The sequence below is a fragment of the Nycticebus coucang genome, chromosome 14 (genome assembly GCF_027406575.1).
Source record: "Nycticebus coucang isolate mNycCou1 chromosome 14, mNycCou1.pri, whole genome shotgun sequence".
NCBI lineage: Eukaryota > Metazoa > Chordata > Mammalia > Primates > Lorisidae > Nycticebus > Nycticebus coucang.
In genome coordinates this window covers 53,902,293-53,916,508 of record NC_069793.1, presented here as the reverse complement: position 1 = coordinate 53,916,508, position 14,216 = coordinate 53,902,293, and the positions used below count along the sequence as shown (strand labels likewise).

The 14,216-nt window shown below is 45.4% G+C and overlaps 1 protein-coding gene across 1 annotated transcript in view; it reads right to left on the bottom strand.

The window, feature by feature from the left end:
• The window catches only part of IRAG1 (inositol 1,4,5-triphosphate receptor associated 1), a 141,567-nt gene extending 129,284 nt beyond the window's left edge, over positions 1–12,283 (bottom strand). The window contains exon 1 of the mRNA XM_053561930.1: positions 12,193–12,283. The gene's annotated coding sequence lies outside the window, so the exon portion shown is untranslated. The remainder of the gene's footprint in view (positions 1–12,192) is intronic.
• Between the last annotated feature and the right edge of the window lie 1,933 nt (positions 12,284–14,216).

Genomic DNA, 14,216 nt, shown 5'->3' with positions numbered 1-14,216 from the left:
CCATCACAATGTTTTAATTTCCTTTAAAACCAGAAGAAAAAATGAACTTTTAGGTCAAAGACACACATTAATAGATACCACTAGTGTATTTATCTTTCTACCAGTGTAGTTGTAAAAACAATATTTTAAATATCTTCTTAAGGAGGAAGAGGCCTGTGAAGGCAATAGTGCCTAGAGCCCACGAAAATCCTAATGGAGGGCTGGGTGCAGTGGCTCACCCCTGTAATCCTAGCACTCTGGGAGGCTGAGGCAGGTGGATTGCCTAAGCTCAGAAGTTCGACCAGCCTGGGATTGTGATTTGGTTGTTTCACATTAACCTGAAATAATAACAATAATAATAAAGCCTGAGCAAGAGTGATACCCCATCTCTACAAATAGCCAGGAGTTGTGGTGGGTGCCTATAGTCCCAGCTACTTGGGAAGCTAAAGCAAGAGGATCACTCAAGCCCAAGAGTTTGAAGTTGCTGTGAGCTATGATGCCACGACTCTCTACCAAGGGTAACAGAGTGAGACTGTCTAAAAAAAAAAAAACAAAAACACCCTAATGGGATCTCAGAGTAGGGCAGGGGAGCAGTGAAAGGGTTTGTGCTACCTCTTGTGCATAAACTGTGAAATCAGAGAATTCATGAACGGTCGCCCAGATGACATGTCCCCGAGGTCCTTGGGGAGGATCAATGAGGTAAGAAGCAGAGGAAGTGGGGTGCAGTCAGTTAGCTCTTTGAGCCATTGTCCTGCCTCTGCCAAGTTCACCAGGTCTCCTTTACTTGGGGAGCTCTGAGGGGGTCCCCAGTGCCTCCTAGAGGTCACCCCCCAATTCTACTGCCTATGAGGTTCTTCCCTTTGCAAAGAACTGAAATCCGGTCTTTCTGTTCCCACCCAGTCCTCCTATAGGCCATAACTATCCACCCCCCACTGGGTTGCTGGGAGAAGCTGCTGTGTGGGAGGAGGGACAGGCTCTAATGGCTGCCTTGGTTATCCACAAAAAACAAGACCATCACTTGTGATCTGAAAAACAAATGTAAATGTGAATGCCTAAGGTTTGAGTCAAGCACCTTGTTAATAAGAAAAGGAGAATAGGTATTTCCTTTAAGGGAAAATGTTTTCCTAAAAACACAGCCCTCCATTTACTTTGGACCTGACGCCAGTTCTAACTGTCCTGAAGACATTGAATGGGCTTCTAGAAAATGAACAATAACAGCTGCCTCAGCTAACACACCTACAATCCTCCTCCTTGTCACAGACACGGTGTCTAGCACAATTGTGGCTCTGGGATGGACTCAGTCATGCAACTATTGGAGTAAATCACTGAGTCTAGGGGAGTTAATCATTCACAGAGGAGAAAATAAGGCCTTGGAAAGGAGAGTTGATTTGCTCAAGGGCACAGCATGAATTGGAAGCAGAGCCAGTCCTAGAACTGGAGACCACTACTCACATCCTGTCTTCATTTCAGCTTAGAAAAGCAGAGATGGATGTTGGAAGACTTTCACTGCCTTTAAACCTGGGAGGTTTTGCTTGTGTGTTCATTCATTTGATATCTACTAAGCACCTGCTTATACCTCTCTACAAACTCATAAAGATCTCTCCATTTTGAAATCCTACTGGCCCTCCCTTTTGGCCTGATAAACTCCAAGTGTGAGGTTTCATGGGCTGCATACACTTTGCCCCAAGGGCAATATAGCCTTGGTTCTGCCATCTTCCAACTGTGTAATCCTGATTGAACTGCTCAACCTCAAAAAGCCTCCATTTTGTCATTGGTATTTAGCTGGTACTCAGTGAATGAAAACTGTTATCATAATAATAACAAGTACATCGACCAGGCGTGGTGGTTCATGCCTGTTATCCCAGCACTTGAGAGGCTGAGATGGGTGAATTACCTGAGCTCGCAGGTTCGAAACCAGCCTGAGCCAGAGCGAGACCTTGTCTCTAAAAAAGATAGCCAGGCATTGTGGCCGGTGCCTGTAGTCCCAGCTACTTGGGAGGTTGAGGCAAGAGAATCACTTAAGCCCAGGAGTTTGAGGTTGTTGTGAGCTGTGATGCCACAGCACTCTACCAAGGGTGACAAAGTGAGACTCTGTCTCAAAAAAAAAAAAAAAAAATGTGCATCATTATTATTCTAGGTCTTAGCATGTAAAACAAGACCCTGGAGATTTCAGTAATTGGAACTTTCCCTCCATGACTGAAACGTCAGGCTCACTTTGTTTGCATGCCTAAGCAACTTCTGTGCTTTATAAAGGATAGGAAGCATGATATAGGAACAACTCACCAAGTGTTTCTGCATCTAACGCAATAGGTCCTTGAGATCCATAATCAGCCACATGTGTTCATCTGTGCTGGACCCAGGTGGCCTGAGAAACAGTCTGTCTCTGACTCAGGGTGTGAGCCACAGTCCTGTTAGGAATCTTGGCCATACATGGGGACAGCAGCTGGGAAATAAGGCTGCCCTCTAACATATTAAAAGGTGAAAAACCCATATATGATGGATGTGATTAGTTATCTATGGAAGTAACCCCCTAAATTCTCTCTGTATGTGGTTGAGGAGTTGGAAGGCTTGATCCAGAAGGCAGGACAGAAAGACAATTCCTTTGAAGACATTTTTGCTTTTAACAATTTTCCCCTTTTTTAGAAGCCCCTATACAAAAGGGATGGCTTCCCAAAGCCACATCTTTACCCCCATGGTCCTACCCCCTGACTGTGGCTGATTGATCCTGACCCAAGCTAGGCCTGTAAGATGTCTCTCTTAAGACCTTAGATGGTGACTAGGAGCCACAGCAGCCTGGTCACGCTGGGCCCGAGCCCCAGAGCAGTGGTCTTCACAGTGGAGCCTTCTGTTCATTCAGGGAACACAAAACAATCCCAAGGCATCTAGGAAGAAAATCTGAAACTGCTATCTATTTTTATTTAAAAGTTGGATAAAGTAAGCTTCCTTTATATTTAATAAATGCATTAACGATGGTGCCCTTTTCAGTCTACATGGAAGGTCACTGCCATGCCCAGTTTGTGAGGCGTCCTAGGGGACCAAGGGGAATCCTACCATGCTGAGCACATAGCACCTTCATGTGTTATGTTACAAAGGGTAACACAGTTTGTGTGTGTGTACCCAAGTAAGTGGATTAGTAAAGCATGTTTATCTAGTTTTAACCAAACCTAATGGCCTAGAGTGGGCATGTGGCTTAAAAGACTCACATAAAAAAGGTGCAATGAATACTACTGCCAATAAAATTAACTTAAGCAACTCTCAAAAAATGTTCTCAAATGGCTAGATAAATTTAAATTTTAGTATCACGCTTCAGTAAGGAGGTCCCACTTCCCTGCCCTCCCACTCCCTCCTACCACCCTCACCCTGCCCACTGCTCAGGCCTCTGCTCTGTGCTCTAGGATGACACCTATGGAGGGCTTCTTTGTTTGCTGTCTGTCTGGCCAGTGGACTGGTGGGGGGTTGGAGGAGAGAGAGGAATGGCTTTTCCTTCCCTGCCCTCCTTGCTCCAGCACTACATCTCTGGCAACGTGTCCCTATATACTTACAACTCGTTCCAGGTGGACCCTCTTTCCTGATCCCAGAACTCACTGGCTTCTTAAAGCAGCATATAGAGATATTAAATGTAATTAACCACATTCCTCTTACTAAAGAATACTTCTTTAAAGAAAGCAGAAAAATTGTTGATATTGTTTAAAAAAAATACAGCATGATTTTCAAGATACTTCTCATTCTTTAACAATTTCCAGTTTTGTATGTTTTACAAAGTTTCTAACATTAATATGTTAACTCATGAATATGTATTGAAATAAAGACATATACATAAACTGGAGGGACATGCTTAAAAATTTTTTTTTTTCTTAACTAATAAGATGCATCGTCAAAAACACTTGAAAATCTGCTCTAGAGAAAAGGATGGCAATTTCCTGCCACCTTTCCCCCGTCCCCAAGCTGCCCTGGGTCCTGCCTTCCTGAGGCTTCGTTATCTATCTTTTCCTACAAGTCTCTGAGATATCTTACAATAAATCCAGACTTTCTCTTAAGTTACCCAACATAGGTTTCTGATACTTGGTAACCAAAGAAATTCACCAATATCTATGGACTTAGACATTTCTTGTGTGCTGGAAAAAGGCTATACGAATACTACATAGGAACCACCTTTTATAAACCACTTTTCCACATCTAAGAGAAAGATTTAACTAAACTTCCCAGAGGAGGGAGACCCTTCCTGGGCTCTCCTGAGGTCTCTCTGGGTAAGCAGAGAGATTCCTCACTGGGCTGCTCAAAACCCTCAGAACTTTCTGCATTCTCACCAAAACTTCTAGCTCCCAAACATTTTGGTCATTGCAAAGAGTTACCCCCCACCATACATTAGCGCATAGACATGCAGAATTGTAGATGTTAGTGTTTTGTGAATTTGACTATCTCAAGTCAGTCTCTACATTGCCATCAACTCTAGGTCACTACATTGCCATCAACTCTAGGTCACTCTTTCCATCTAACTATCAGGGAGATGGAAAGAGTGAGGGGATGGTGGTCTGATGCCCTTGGATTTGACTCCCATGCTTCTCTTACTAGTTACTAATCTGCTAATCTCCATTTAGGAGATTTCTTAGGGACAGGCCCAGAAGCCTAGAACAGCCCCAGGATGATGCTCCTTAGGAACCCTTCTCTTACTAGTTACTAATCTGCTAATCTCCATTTAGGAGATTTCTTAGGGACAAGCCCAGAAGCCTAGAACAGCCCCAGGATGATGCTCCTTAGGAACCCTCTTAGAAACCACTACCTGGGGTTTTTTGACAGTACCCAGCCTTGTCATCATTGTCTTGTAACCTGCATTAAGGACCAATTGGACCTCAGGAAGGAAATGAGAAAGATGTCTTAGAAGAAAAGCCTGGGAGGATGTTACATTCTTTCTATCAGGGAGCCAATCCCCAAACAGGTTGAAAATATCAGGACAAGATGGCCATTGGGGAAACCTGACCATTTGGGACCCCCCAAATAGAGAAGTCCCGTGTGTTTGACATTAATCTGGGCTCCAATAATAATTATTATTTATTGTATACTTATGTATAAGTACTTCAGATATAATTGTCCATTATCAAATGGATCATAATAACCTTTGAAACAAGTCATCTTGTCATTAGCAGAAGCCTTATTTTATAGGTAAGGAGAGTAAGACAGAGAGAGGTTAGGTCATCTGCCCAAGGTCATGCAATAAATCGTAGAGCTGGGATTTGAACAGACTGGATGATCCTGGCTGTATTTATAAACCTTCAGGGCACAAATCTTGGTAAGCCATGGAAAGTGACTCAAGACACACCAGTAAAAATCTTGTGATTCTAGACTCTTTTTTTCCTTCCAAACAGAGGAAGGGGCTTGTTTATGCACTAGATTATGAGATCTGATAAAGATTATCGCATACTGAAAGGAAAGTAAAAAAAGGTGCAAAGTAGGCAGGCTTATTAGGGCAGCTGCCTCAGCTGTGCTGGGGCCCCCTGAGCAGGAGCAAAGGGCTGGACATTGTCACTCTGCAGCCTGATGTGTAAACCACAGGGAGATGGAAAGAGTGAGGGGATGGTGGTCTGATGCCCTTGGATTTGACTCCCATGCTTCTCTTACTAGTTACTAATCTGCTAATCTCCATGAGTCAGTTTGCTCATGAACGTGTCTCTTACATGGCTAAAGTACAGATTTAATGAAATATAGTGTATATAAAATGCCAGATATGTACAACATACTCAAACAATGGTAGTTCCCTTCCCTTCCCCTATATTTGCTTGTGTACCTGTGTGAAGTAACCCAGAAGGAAGAGGAAGTTAAGAGATCATTTGCTCTCCATCTGGAGTTGCCTAAATGGAACTTCTGTGGAAAAAAAAGGAAACCCATTTCAGATACTTGTAGTTAATGCTTGCCTTGTCTAAGGAAGGATGCAGCAAATAAGTCCCCGACCAGGCATCTCTAGAGAAAAGGCAAGCTTCCAACAAGTGGAAGAGGCAGGAGCTGGGGTGCCCATGGGACCACGTGGCAGGCCCTGCAGCCTCAGCCTGCCTTTCACTAGGGCAGTGATTTTCAGCAGGTGTGCAGTGAGAGGATCTTAGGTGTAGCGGGACAATTTTTAAAGATCATTAATTACATTATTTCTAAAAGAAGTTCAAAACAGTAAGTACATTATTTTCTTACTCTTTTTGTTTTTTTGATCAACATAATTTAAATGTGCTGCAAAAGTCTAACTATAGGTTCAAGTGTGCCATGAGATAAAAAAGGTTGAAAAACACTTTACTAGGGCAAGATACAAATCTCACCAGGTGCCAGTCCCTGCAGGGACCAGCTTTGCAACCAAGCTTTGGCCAGGAGCTTCACTGTGAAGTAGCACCCAAGAGCACAATGCTCCTGGCTTCACTCTGGGAAAACGGGTCTGCTGGTGAGTTCTGAGAAGTGCTCTCATGCTCAGCCCTTCCTCTTCCCTCCCTCTAGGGAATGAAGGATAAGCATGCACTCTGCTCCTCCATACTCTAAGATTTAAAGGGTCCTGCCTTCCCTGCAGAATGCTTCATAAGGCTGGATGCAAACAGTAGAAAGCCTGCTTGCCTGTTGACGAAAACCATGTTCTCCAGTACCAGCTTTGTCAGTCATAAGAGTGATATTAGTCCTTGACTCACAATAGGCCTTAGAACTTAGGAAAGGAGTAATTATCTATTGAGCCTCCTTAAAGACTCCGCTGGGTACCAATGGCCAACCTTCTAGAGCAGCGGTTCTCAACCCACAGGAACTGTATTAAAGGGCCATGGCATTAGGAAGGTTGAGAACCACTGCTCTAGAGCAATGATTTTCAATCAGCTTGTCACGAAACACAGATATCTCATGAGAGGATCTTAAGTATGCCATGAATTTTTCCAAGATCATTAATTAAATTATTTTGGAGAAGTTCAAACTGCAGTAAGTATGCATTTCTTACTCTTTTTTTTTTTAAATCAACATAATGTAAGTGTGCTGTAGAAACTTCGCTATAGGTTCAAGTGTGCTGTGAGATTAAAAAATGGTTGAAAAACACTGCTCTAGAGGATAAAGCCACCACTCTCCTGGGTGTTTATGGAGGTGAGAATAGGACCCAAGATTATGGACAGTCAGAGTCTCAGAAGTCTTCTTGATGGAATCTCTGGAAGGGGACAGGTGAATGCTAGAAATAGTAATCGATAATGTAAACCGGGTGCTGACGAAAGACTCGGAGCCGAGAGACTTAACCCTGCAAAGTGGACACTACCAGTCCAGGTCAAGTATCTCAAATCTGAAAATCGGAAATCAGAAATCCTCCAAAATTCAAAACATTCTGAACACCAACATGATGCTCCAAGGAAACGCACATTGGAGCATTTCAGATTTCAGATTTTCAGACTGGGGATGCTGACCCAGGTAAGTGTAATGTAAATGCACTTGTATTCCAAAATCCAAAAAGTTCCGAAATCAGAAACACTTCTTGTCGCAAGCACTTCAGATAAGGGAAATTCACCCTGTATTACAGAAGAGGAACCCGAGGCTCAAAGTTATCAAATGCAGCTTGGGGTGCACAGCTGGCCAGGGACAGGGCCACGCAGTCACTCCAGGCCGTGCTTTCCACCAGGGCACCGGGCTGCCTCCAGCACCAGAGGCCCCTCCTCACCGTCATCCTGAGGGGAGAGCTGGTCAGCACCGAGCTATCTCCTGATTAGGGCCCAGTGCTCTTTTCACCACACTTGTGTGACAACGTCAAGGACGTCCTCAGGCTTTCTTCTTGTAATGAACGGAAGCTGGGGCTCTCTGGAAACATCCTCCAGGTTAGCTTGTCGGCAGGAGGTCTCTGTGCGTCCCCTCCCCTATAACCCGGCTATGAGCGCTGCCTGGTATCATTCCCGCCAGCCTCTCCCACTGGTCCCTAACTTCCTCTTGGTTTTGCTGGGAAGGCTCAGCTTCCCCCACACCCTCCACTCACTGATGCCTCAATTCCACCAAGCCTATAAAACCTTGATCTCCGCCAAACCGATGTTTCCTAAACTTGAGTCATTCACACACCACTCACAATTATTGCCATGTTGGTGACCACCTAGACATTTATTTACTTAATATTCCATTTAATTTCCCTAGCAACGGGCCAGAAAGACAAAACTGAAATCCAGGCTCTGGCATTTACCAGCTTTGTGTTGGACAAGTTCCTTACCCTCTCTGTGCCTCAGTTTCCCAAACTGTATAATGAGGATAATGCAGGGTCTGCTTCAGAGAGTTGGTGTCAGGACAAAAAGAGCTTCTGAAGGTAAAATGTAGGACAGTGCCTGGCACAGTGAGCCCTCGGTGTTAGCCACCACTGTCAGTACATTTATTTAAAAGGGAAACTTTTTATCCCTGCCTTAAATGGAAAAATCAGTACCACTTACCACAAATAGAGAGTTATAAAAATAAATAAAATGAAAGCAGTTATTAAATTCTTAGCCATTGCCTACCAAAGGCTTCATGCCCAAGGTCTGTTCTCATTTTCTCGGGAAGGGAGACAGGCAAGGGTCAGAAAAATGTTGACTACACAATGAGGGTGATCAACTCTGATTTGCCTGAGGCTTGTCCAGTTTTAGCGCTGAAAGTCCTGTGGCAACTCACATTCCTGGATAACCCTGGATTGTTGGTCACCCCACTTCAAACAGAGGCTTTCTCCTTGATCGAAAGGATTGAAAAAAACTTCAGAAGAAATCATGTTTTTACCCTACGATTTTGTGTTTAAGGCTGGGTCAGTATCCTGCTTATAATCATCAGAACAAGCCCTCCTCTGAGAGTTGAATTTCCAAACACGTAAATGTCTGTCATGTTGTGTGTGCGCTGAGATAGTCCCCAAAGAAAAAAACCACATTTGTAAAACCCCCAGAGGCAGGATGATTAAGCTGTTGTACAGCTAAAATGAGTCTATGGGAGGACTGTCTGGAAAGTACCCAGCCATGTAGGTCTCTACTTTTCATGTTACATGGCCAATACTTTCCAGACAGCCCTTGTATTACACAACCATTGAGAAAAATCATGTTTTTAAAGAATCTTTAATGCTAAGGAAAAATGATGATGATAGATTGCTCTGTTAAAAAAAAAAACAGACTACAAAATCACATATTTAGTAAGACCCTAGTTTTATAAAATACAGAGAAATGTAAAGAAAGAAACATACCATAATATTTATTTCTTGAGTGATGGGATTCTGGAGGGATTTTTAATTTCTTTATATTTATTTCTGAATTTCTTACTTACATTCATTTCTATGTTTTCCAAGAAAGTTTAGTGAGAAACACGCATTACTTTTATGACTAGGAAAAACTGAATAAAAATTATAAATAAAAAAGTAATAGAAAGAACGTAACCAGAGGAAGCCTAGCCTTAGCAAACTTTTTCTTTTTTAAACATCTGTTGCCAGTTGGGAAAGAACATTTTCTGTCTGTCACCTGCTTTCCATCTCCCCTGGAGAAGCCCTTGCAGAAAAGGTGGGGCTCGTGCAAGGTCAGGGCACAGGTTGCCTCTGCTAAGACTCTGGGTTTGAAAGACCATCAGTGAGGCTACCCGGGACTGTGGCCTGAACTCAAAGTCTGGCCTCCAAGGTTCACTGTGCAAACATGACATCCCCTTTCCCTCTCTTTGTGGCTTTTCCATGATTTGGACTGTGACGCTCAATATCTGCCTCTGGGACCCAAGTTACTAACTAGAGGCAGAGTGACATCTAAAGCAGAAGTGCCCACTTTGGACCCAGGTGGCCTGAACCGGAATCCCTGTTTACCAACTACCAGCTGTATGACTCTGTTGGAACCGTGACATCGGCATCTCTAACTCAAGGATTAAATTAAATAATCTAGCATAGATCTTATCGATTTCCTCCCCTCTTTTCTTTTACATTTACTACACGAGAAGTTCTCCGTCTCCTTCCCTTGACTCAAATAGCTCTCCGCCGGGGCAGGGGCAGAATCTGGGCTCCTAGCTCCCTTTTCCCTATCCACCCAGGCCTCTGCTTCTCCTCAGCAAATAGAATTCTTCTGCTGACTATGGGGCTACCTGGGAGGTGGTGGGGTGGGAGGAATAGATTAACTTGAGGCCCCCACCTTGCTGCTCAACGCAAAATAGATGAGTCTGACTATCAGGCACATGTGCAAATAAATCTGGGCTCTAGTTTAACCAGAAGCCGCCTATGAGCATTATGCCCACTTATTTGTGCCAAAAGAATGATCCTGAGCACTTAGTATACTTCTGGAATCATTCTGGTGCTGGACGTATAGGAAGGGGATTCTGTTCTCAAGGAGCTAATCTGCTTCTGCCAGAGGTATGGGTGCCCATCCACCTGCTTTATGAGGGCTTAGAGGAAAGAGGTGGGGCTGAGAGCCCATTCTGTAGAGTTCAGCCCATGAGTCAAGAACTTTAACTTCTCACAGACTCACAGAACCCCTCATCCCATAAGGCCCTAACTTCCTTCCACAACTTACTACTTAAACTCCTGGCTTTGTCACTGGTGGCTCAGTGGGCTTGGACAAGTCATTTAACAGCCCGAAGCCCCAGTGTCCCTGCCCACAAAATTGGGGTAAAGACATGTTCCTCATCTCACTGCTATAAGTGACACACGAAATCCCTGTGGAAAGCTCAGCCACACTGTTGGCAGGGAGCGGGCACTTGCCCTTGCACCGTCACAAATGCCAGTTGAGTAGCCACTCTCTGCTAGAATGTCCCCATCTGCAAGATGAGGGTGGTAAGAAAGACCCCTACTCTGTAGGGCTGTGGGAGTAGTGAGTTACTCCTTGGAAAGAAAGGGTGTAGAATGGTGTCCAATGCATAATAAGAACTCTATATCTGCTCTTTTATTTTATTTTAGAAAGCATTTATGGGAATAATTGATCATGTCATAGCAATTACCACATAGTTATTCCTCCCAGACAAACTTAGAAGGTACCCAACTCTCTACCAAGCACAGAGGAAAGCACCTTGACTGTGAATACAAACAGCACCCCCCAATATGCACACACACACATACTCCTGAATCATGGACCAAACAAACATGACAATGACAACTGTTTTTTCCATTAAGTCAAAAATCACAAGACACTGTTGGAGGCAGAAGCATACCCTCGCTGAGAGGCAGGAGCACCTGAGTTAGAGTTAGAGTTAGAGAGAGGCCTGGGTTTGAATCCCAGCTCTTATCCTGCTGGGTGGTATGATCTTAGGCAAGTCAGTTAACCTGAGTTCCTACCAACAAAAAATTAGTGGGGAGCGGGGTGCTGAAGTGTAGATAACTCCACCTGTATGTCATTACCCCCAGGGCCTGACTCCCTTGTGCCCCCAGCCTAACAGTCCTGGGAGGCTCCTCCTTTTCCCAGCAAAAGATCCCACTCAGATGAGCCCTTGGGCTGCTTTGTTCCCCCTGCCCACTAATGAGCAGCCTGAAGAGTGTTCAGAAGACAGCGGCTGCTGAGCTCTGGGAAGCTGGGGTGCTGGCTGGGGGGGTCCCAGACCCCGCTGCTGTTGACTCAAATGGTAGAGCCTCTCTAGACTTTTATAAGTGTTTACTGGACAGGAGGGAGCAAGACAGCTGGGCCTCTCTCTGGCCTCTGGCTCCCACCAGCCTTCCCTTTGGAAAAAGCCAGTCCCAGCGTCTCTCACTCTAGGAATGCTCTTAACACAGCACCCTGGAGGTGAGCAGGGCTGGGGAACAGGCCAGGGCACAGGTGCCCCTCTAAGGAGTAGTTAAATTACACAGCTGGGGGGAAGCTAGAGCCAGAAGGAGGGAGGGAGATAAGAGATTAGAAACAGGGGCTGCAGCCAGAACACAGGATGAAGGGGCAGAGACAGACATAGAGGCAGGTCAAGAATGGAGACATGTTGGGCCAGCTCTAGGTTCAAGGTGGGAGCCCAGGGAGAGAGACACGAGGAAGCCCAAAGGCAAGAAAGCCTTGGCTGGCAGGCTTGTCTAATCTGAGAACCCCTCTATTGCCACCAAGGGGCCCAGAGGAAAGCCAGAGGTGATAATCTCCTATCAGGACCCACATTTTCACCCCGACCTGTGCACACTTTCCAACAGCAAGCAAAAGAAGCATACTTTAGTAAACACTGGCAAGACTCACTTCTTATTTAAAACTTAAGGCAACAACAATAAAAATACTCAGCCGAAATGCCACCCAATAATACTGACTCCCCCAGAAAGTTAAAGTTTAGCGCCCCCATTCCAGTACCCTGTACCTTTAAGGAGGAGAACGTTCCCTCTGCTTCCCAGCTGAAGAGACAGGTTATTCTAGGATGTAGGAAGGCTTACCTAAAACTGAGTTATTCCCCTTTCCTCCTCTGGCCAGCCTCTCTGCACTCTGGGGAGCTTTTACCATTTAAGGTCAATGTTACATCTGGCTCCAGAGCTCGGAGCTGAGAAGCCTCTGGCTGCAGAACCTCCTCTGAGAGGGGCCGGGACTGAGAGCTGAAAGCTCCTCCGGGAGCCCCTCTGGCCTGGGTCAGGGGGCTAATGGCAGGGAAGCCGACCAGCTGGCCTCACTCTGGACCCTCCCACAGACACCCACACTGCAGATGGCAGTGCCCAGGGCAGCTCATGCTGCTGGATGCTGTCCTGGTCAGATGGGGACGAAGGGAACTCTGCAGATCTGCCTCCCAGGCTGGAGTCTCCAGCAAGCATGTGAGCTTGGATAAGACCCTGGGCCAGTGCCAAGAGAAACTGGGAATGTTTCCTGTTCTGGGGATTTGGGGGTAGGGGCTGCTCCCACCACCTTAAACCCTCGGGATTACCCGAGAGAAAGGCCTGAGAGACTCAGTTAATCCCAGACTTGGCACCAGTCCCAGGGGTGTCAATTCCTGCTCCCTTACTTAGCAGCTCTGTGGTCCTAATATCATGGAGCCTCAGTCTCCTCATCTCTAAAGTGGGAATAAGAGTGATAACACCTAACTCTTTGGGGTGTGAGTAAATGAGATAATGTACAAGTGTTTAGCACAGTGCCAGTATCTCATGGTGCTGGATCAGCATGAATTAGCTTCCTGCTCCTGCTCAGACATGCTCCTGCTCGTCAGCAGGTGACGAGTGCTGCCTCTCTCCTGGAAGTCCACACCCTGTCCTTACCTGCTCTTCACCTGCACTTTGGTGCAGTGGCCACCCGAGGCCAAGATCGTGGAGCTCCAAGCTTCAGGCAATCCACATGAGGACTTCAGCCCCTTCTGGAGTTAGAGGCAACACAGAGAAGCCCTGCATAGGGTTGCCAGGTAAATTATAGGATGCTCATTTAAATCCATATTAACGTATAGATACGTATGTCATGGGACATACTTGTACTAAAAGATGATGTGGGCCAGGCATGGTGGCTCACGCCTGTGATCCTAGTACTCTGGAAGGCTGAGGCAGGAGGGTCCCTTGAGCTCAGGAGTTCTAGACCAGCCTAAGCAAGAGTGAGGCCCTGTCTCTACTAAAAGAAAATTTAACTGGGAGGGACTTTACCTAACAATTGCAATCAGTGTAACCTGGCTTATTGTACCCTCAATGAATCCCCAACAATAAAAAAAAAGAAAATTTAACTGGGGTTGTGGCAGGCCCCTGGAGTCCCAGCTACTCAGGAGGCTAAGGCAGGAGGATTGCTTGAACCCAGGAGTTTGAAGTTGCTGTGAGCTAGGCTGAGGCCATGTCACTCTAGCCTTGGGCAACAGAGTAAGACGCTATCTTAAATAAATAAATCAATATTTGTTATTTATCTAAAATTCAAATTTAACTGGTCATCCGATATTTTTAAGACACTATCTTAAATAAATAAATAAATATGTGTAATTTATCTAAAATTCAAATTTAACTGGTCATCCAATATTTTTAACTTAAACCCTGGACCATCACTTGCTACTCAGCATTAACCAGTCATGGTCAAAGGCATTAGGCATGGACCCTTCAAGGCCTATGGTCTCAAGCCTTCTTGGCAATGGCTGTGGAGCTGCACACAGCCCTCATTCCCGGCTCCTGGCCACAGGTCAGTCACCCAGCAGTGGCCGGCTTTCTCCACTGTGCCTGGCTTACAGGGCCTCCATCCTAAGCCCTTGCTCAGGCATGTGATTCTGAACTCTCTCTCCTGCCTGGTTGTTATAAGAGCAATCCCTGATGGGGATACAGTACATGCTGTCTGCTACCCTCCTAAATAATTATTCTTTTGTAGATGAAACCAGAGGGGGCTGCCTTGGGTACTAGCTATGCTTTCTCTCAGGTGTCCGCACCTGTACCATGTGCC